A 7,407-nucleotide genomic window follows, 5' to 3' on the forward strand; every position below is an offset into this window, starting at 1 on the left:
TCACCCCGAATTGACCTCGACCCATAGTGTCTGATTAAGTTGTAAGTACTCTTCTTGATCTGCTTCCCGTTCTTCTCTCTTACTCAATGATTGTGAAGTCTTTATTTTATCATCACTACTATGTTTCAATAACTTCAAATTTTTTTTTTTTTTGAATAAACATAGACTTCAAAGTAGAAATTAGCTGCAAGTCCCGAATCTGGATCACTGCAGTATCTTGAAACGTTATCTTCACGGGAATCAGAACACTTACGGGCTCGTGTATGACTGGGTAATCGCTTTTCTGCCTATCATTCGGAAAGATATATATGAAGACATGCAAAACTCTTAAGGAGTTTCCACGTAAAATCAAGTAGATTTAGTTTGTATCACATCTACTTTTACGCACCATAAAAAGTTACCATGACATACAATGATTGTCCTAAAGCCTTTTAAGCCTAATAACTTCACTAGCTAAGCACACAGAATTAGTATATCTATCATTTTCCAAGGTTGGATCAATTTTCTGTTAAACATAGCTAACGAACTTCTTACGAAGTAACAGACTTGAAAAATAATTTCATTTCCCATTTTTCTTTCAAAATTTTAACATTAATCGCCCCGATCAAAACAAGGTCTTCAGGTAAACGGCAATCCCGAAGATCCAATGGATCAGCTGGACCGACCACAAATTAGTATGCGTCCTTCTAACTAAGTATGATCAACTAATTTTAAGCGAAAGAATGAAAAACTCATCATAAACCGCCCCGGTGACTATCAGTAATCTGGTTAATGGCTATCCTCAAAATCTACAAGTAGAAAATGAGGACCAAAACTTATCCGAAGACAAGTCCTTCAAACTGATGTAACCGACATATTTTTAAGCGATTAGTGACGTTTTTTTTTTTTTTTTTTTTTTTTAAATATCACAAGAAAAGCATGGTTACTCGGGATTGATCATCCCATTCAGTTCAATAAGGTTTTGAAATCTGGATTTGTCAAACGCTTTAGTATATAAATCAGCGAAATTATCAAGCGTATCCACCTTTTCAAGCACAATCAATTTCTTCTCAGCACAATCCCGTATGAAATGATGACGTATGTCAATGTGTTTAGTTTTACTATGTTTCACGGGATTGTTCGTTACTGAGATAGCAGCTGTGTTATCAATGCAAATTGGAGTAAGTAAGAAATTCAGACCATAGTAGTAGTAGACGTAGAACACAAGCACACGAACACGTGACCGAGACGATACCACATGAGCTCAGGACGAAAAGAAGAAATGACCGAGACGATGATCCCGATGCATCGAAAGATGCAGGTGGTGAGCTGCCAAGAACTTCTCAAGCTCTTGGTACTTCCACAGCTGAGGGGGAGTCTGCCGACGCGGCTGGTGGTTCTGGTGGTGATGATGTGGTGTTGGTTGAGGATGACGTGATTGATGCGTTGAGGGAACTTGACGATGATATGTTCAGTGACGATGTGTTATTTGATGAGGATGTGCTGCCGTGTGAGGAGATTGAGAAGATTGGCGCACAGATTGTGATTGAAGATGGGAAAGAAGAGGGGGAGATAGTAGAAGAAGACGTTGAACACGAGATCCAGATGTTGAGAAAGCCGACATGGGTACTGAGATGGATGAGACTGAGTGGGAGGAGCAGCCTAGGTGGAAGGAAGGCTGTGCTCATTGGTTTATTAAGACCAAGAAGCCTGCTGTTCCAGCCATGTTCAAGAAGAGTTATAACATCAAAGGCTATGCTGAGTCGAAGAAGGGAATTATCTGTTGGATATATGATGAACAGATAAAGTTGTTTGTGGTGAAGCGTTATGATGGTATTCAATACTTCAAAAGAACCCTGAGATCTCTCAATACGTTGCCAGAATGTGAGGTGAAGGATTTGGCCAGGTTGGGCCTGATAAATAGAAGTGACGACAACATGGCAAGAGTGATTGGGAAGATCGTGTGGAAAGAAAGCATAAAAGAGAAGAAGTTTGAATTATTAAAGCCACAGAAGGGAAAGCTCGTGGAGGATACAGAAAGGGGAATGAGAGTAGATGGCAAGCCATGGATGGTGATGAAGTACAAACCGATCCGATGCATCAAGGAGGTTCCAATGAAGACTATGCCTCAAGATGTGTTGAAGAATCTTAAATGGTGGTATGTTGATTGCCAGACTGCTGAAGCCGTGATGGAAGATGAAGACGAACAAGAAGTGCTGAGGGTGTATGATCCGATGCATCTTGTAAACTTATCGAAAGCTGATCTGCAAGTGTTGAATGAAAAGAAGATATTCTATATTCCTGCTTGGAAGGATGAAGCAAGGAAATATCAGCGAGTAGTCACGGTATGTGTTAGAGAAGGAGTGCATGCGTGAAGATACAGGATTACGAGACAAGAGCTGAAAGATCAAGATATGAAGCTACTGCCAAGGGGGAGTCTGTTGGTGCATAAATGTCAGTAGTTCATATGTCTAATGTCTGTAATCGAGTCTGTAATATTGTTTATGTATTTGTTTGTTTAAAGTGAAGTTGTTGACAAGTTCGCTTAGGCGAACTTGTTAACCAAGCGAAGTTGTTGACAAGTTCGCCTAGGCGAACTTGTTGAACAAGCGAAGTTATGGACAACTTCGCCTGAGGCGAAGTTGTCGTGTATTTATATAGGTTACGGATTAACCGTTTTAGAGTTGGTTTTTCGAGTGGTTAATTTACGTGTAATTCAGTGAGTCAAGTGACGTGAGGTCGAGAGTCTGTAAGTATCACGTGTTGAGTTATTAATATAACGTGTGTTTTGTTCGTATCGTGTTCGTATGTTCGTGTGATTGTGTTCTACGTCCGTAACGATCTACACAGGGATTCCGCACCTGTGTATATCAGGATATCTCGTGTGATCCGTCCAGGGAACCTACAGATAGGTTGGACTAAATGGCTCGACCTCTAAAACGAGTTGACTTGGCATACTCGACTCGAATTTGAGTCGAGTAGAGGGTTGCTTGGTATGACTCGAGTGGGATTTCTGGATCGGCTCAAACATGTGAACTCGACTCGATTTTGAGTCGAGTCGAGGGTGATTAGAACCACTCGATTCTTTCATTGGCTCGAATGTAGATCGATTGGAATGAAGCGACTTGAATCAATTGGCTCGATGGGCTGCTGGGCTGTGAACTCGACTGAATCAAGACGGAAATCGACTCGAGTTATTTTGTTGACTCGAGTGAAATTGTAAACTCGACTCGAATCTTTGTTGCTTAAACAAGTTGGACCCGAACTCAGCCCCTTACTAACTCCAACTTCACGTTTTTTGGTTGCCGTTGCCATAGTCGCCGGATTTATGAGGAAACGGTGGTGTTCTCTGATGATGAAGATAAGAAGGGTGGGAGAGGGGCTGGTTATAAATATTAGGGGGAGGGGGTGTTAATGTGAATATTTAATAATAATAATAATAACAATAATAATAATAATATTAATATTAAGAAGAAGAACAATAAAAGATTATGATTAGAATGGAAACCGAGACTTTACTCATTTAGCACCCATAACCCGACTCAAACAAAAACCAAAACCCATAAGATCATTGAGAAAAGCTTTAACATATGAACTCGTAATAAGTTGTGTATATATATATATATAACAAATTGTTAACTTATAAAAATTAGGGCACTTAACACGAACTCGGTTACAACATAAACTTGACACGAACCAGACTCGTTTAAGAAACCATTAACTCGTAACCTCGTTAAATAACGTTAAACTAATAAAGTAAGATCGCGTTAGAAGGTTGGTTCGTTAATTGATAAAGTCGGTTTTCTTAACATAAAAATATAAAAGAATAAAAGATAGAAAATTAATACGTGTTATTCGATAAACAGTTAGTCGTGCTCAGTTGAAGAAAGACATTACAATTAACTTCAAGTGGAACCGACTACATGTGAGTTCTAGCTCCTTTTCTGTGTTACGTTTTTCGGGGCTGTGTGCATACTACGAAGTGTTAGATTAATACACTTACCTTAAATGGTAAGTATATAGTAGATATAATTGTGTATGTATGTGAACGTTATTGAATGATTAACTTAGTATGCCCGTAGTTATAATTAATTATTTTATAATTGAAAGATAAAGGTATGAAACGAATGAATGTATGATTGGATCGTTGAACGGTTAATAAGGGTTGCAGACCCAAATAATATCTGTGAAGAGTGAAGGGTTGCGGACCATAATAATATCTGCGAAGGATAGAGGATTGCAGACCCAAATAATATCTGCTAAGAGTAAAGGGTTGCGGACCCTACTAATATCTGCAAAGAATAGAGGGTTGCAGACCCTAATAATATATGCGAAGGTTATAGGGCGAAAGGCTCTTTAAAATATAGAATGAACACTTATGTATTAATTGAAGAAAGTAAGATAAAGCATCAAAGAATGTATGAACGTATGTATGAATGATAGATGAACAGGTAAGTAATTAATATGTATCTTTGGACGTGTATTAATAAGTTAGTGGATGCGATGTATGTTAATTAACTAGAACTCATTCAGCGTAGCTGACTTTTAATATGCACGTAGGTGAGTAGAATGAGGCAGGTTGCTTAGAGTGGGACACGTGGCAAATAAACGAAGACTGGCATCAAAGAGAAGAAGAGTCACGTGTTATTTATGTTAAAAGTTAAAGATTTATGTTATTTTTCTTAAAACAAAGTACTTATGTCTTGTAAGAAAGATTGATTTTATATTCCGCGTATAGTTCTAATTAACTATAATTATTGAACTATGTAAATGAGTAAATCTAACCAGAGCAAAAATAGGGTTCCCGGGACCGGGGCCTTATAGGTTGCTATCAGAGACACTCTTGTGCCGTTCGGGATGGTGGGGCAAACCTCATTAGAGACGGTAAGTCCTGGGGGTGTCATGAGGTACACCTTAGGCGAATCCCACATCCCGGATTGGATGGTGGGGCAAACCTCATCGAGGACGATAAGTCCAAAAGGGGGGGGGGAGGGTTTGTAACACCCTAGGCAAATCCCACATCGGCTGTGGACAAGAGAGATCCTTGGTTCATAAGTAATGTCCTGCCTCTTAAATCACCAACGTGTTTTGGGCTTAATGGTAGTGGACGAGAGGAGAGTTCCACAGTTAAGCGTGCTCAGGTGGGAGTAGTAGCAGGATGGGTGACCTCCTGGGAATTCTTCACCTGGGCAACCAAAAACAAATCCGTGAGCTCTTAGTGGGAAAAGCGGATAATATTGGTGGTGCGAGGGCTGGATGTTACAATTTCACCGTTGTTAACAGTCTATTTTATTGCACTGCCACAGGAAGAGAAACATGATCACCGACTAGCACATTTTTCTAGCAAAAGATAAATTTGATAGTGCACAAACACCAATCAATATAGCTTTAAACATATTTCCTTATTTAATGAATGCTCAAGTGAGTGATGCACCTTTATTTAAATCAATGGTTAAAGCAAACAACTATCACAATACAACCAACAACAGTTTCTCATAAAATGAAGAAATTAAAGCTTTAATTCAAAGTGAAAAACAACTAATGTCTTTAGTGAAAAACTTACAGCAACAATTTAGACCTACTTTTCATACTTCATCCTTTGAAAGTAAGCTTAAGAACTACAAGGTTTGGGTTGATAAAACTAAGTTCTTTTTTTCTTTCACGGAGAGGTTTAACATGCTTTGAAAGATTATGGTATGTTGATGATGCGTTTCAATATTGGTGTTTACGAATTGTAGTGTATCAAACGAAAAACAATGTTAGGTTTTCGGTTAGGTTTGGATGGGTTTGGCCTTTTCGTTTCGTATTTATAGCTAGCCTATATAAAGCACTAATTATTTTAGTTATATGGTTATCTGTTTTGATTGCAACGTATGTACAAGACTTTTCTTCTTTAATAAATGTGTGCATTGAATTTTACTTGGTTTTCATCGTGTTATTCATATTATTCATGTTCTTAGATCATCACATCGTTTAGATTCCGCCTATGCATTGTGCTCATATTGTATCATATTGTCTAAGATACGTCTAGGGACTTACAAGGCTCCAGAGACATGAAAGGGGACATATATCTTTTTATATATTTCAAATCACATGGAGGAGGTGTTGTCTCTATTTGTAAGATAAGTATGTTAACTTGAAATTTGAAGATGCTAACTTAATTAATAGTTTGAAATTTAACTTTGTTAAGTGTATCACAAATGTATGATAAAAGATATGAATCCTTATTTATTAAGTAAATACGTAAAATTGTTGACTCAGAATATGCCAAGAAAATTGAATACGTTATTGCAGATTACGCTTTATTAACTTCAAATAGGAGTGACAATGTTTATATTGTTGACATGCAAAGGGTTATTAAAATCCTTGTTGCAACTTGTCTTCTGATGGCGTGGGTACCCTTACCCACTAATAATCCGTGGAAGCCTAGAAGTTAAGAAGCAGTAAGTACAAGATGCTAGACCAGGAAGCTCGAGGCTTCCCCATCAAGGCTTCTAGGTTGACTAGGGAAGCTCCTCGCTATAGTAAACCTTAGAAAAGTCACTTATGATGTGAGATAAAGCTAAAACTTATCATAAAACATGGATGTTGACATGACAGGACAAAAGCAAAAAACAAGTTATATTAAAATGGTATTGCTTGTCTGCATGTGTTAAAAGAGGAGTTCTTTCACTTTAAGAAGCTTAAACTTCCCTAGAGAAGCTTCCAGGGGATGCCTATAAAATGGAGACTTCACCCAATGGTAATATTCATTCTCACTTATTCTATTTCTCTCTACTTTCTCTTCATACTTATTCTCTTATCACCTCTCATTTGTATCAAATCACTGATTCTCACAACGGAGGTTGATCGTAGGAGACCCCCTCTCATGCTGAGATTAATCGATTGTGTTTTCTTTGATCTTAGTAGATTAGGAAGATCTGTTAGTATCATACTCTTGACCCAAAATACCTTCATTATCGCTATACTCGTTATAGCAACAAGTGGTGCCGACGCTACTTAGAACCAAAATTCCGGTAGTTTCAGTCCTCTTGTACTCAAGTATTCTCCTTCTCTAGGTGCAAAAATTACTCTTAACAATAGTTTTCCAACGAATGATGATCAGCCTCAAGATAACTCCTCATTAGAGGATGATATCGGCAGTTTTCCAACGAATGATGATCGGCCTCAAGATAACTCCTCATTGGAGGATGATATCGGCTGTAGTTCTTCAAAAAACGGACAGGCATTTGGTCACACCGTCGTCGCAAGCTTTTCAGTTTCAAACATCACCCTCATACAGAAGTGGCATCTTTTCTCCAAGGGATGACTTTTACCCCCCGTAGAGAAGATGAATAGGCCCTAGGAAGTTGTTAAACGAAACTTTGTTCTCCTCAAAGAGCTAATGAATAACTACACTCAGGAAGAACAAGCAAAAGAGGTGAGAAT

This window comes from Bidens hawaiensis, unplaced genomic scaffold, assembly GCF_021521415.1.
Source record: "Bidens hawaiensis isolate Kalapana, Puna unplaced genomic scaffold, B.hawaiensis_p1.1 tig00025262_1, whole genome shotgun sequence".
Classification (NCBI taxonomy): Eukaryota; Viridiplantae; Streptophyta; class Magnoliopsida; order Asterales; family Asteraceae; genus Bidens; species Bidens hawaiensis.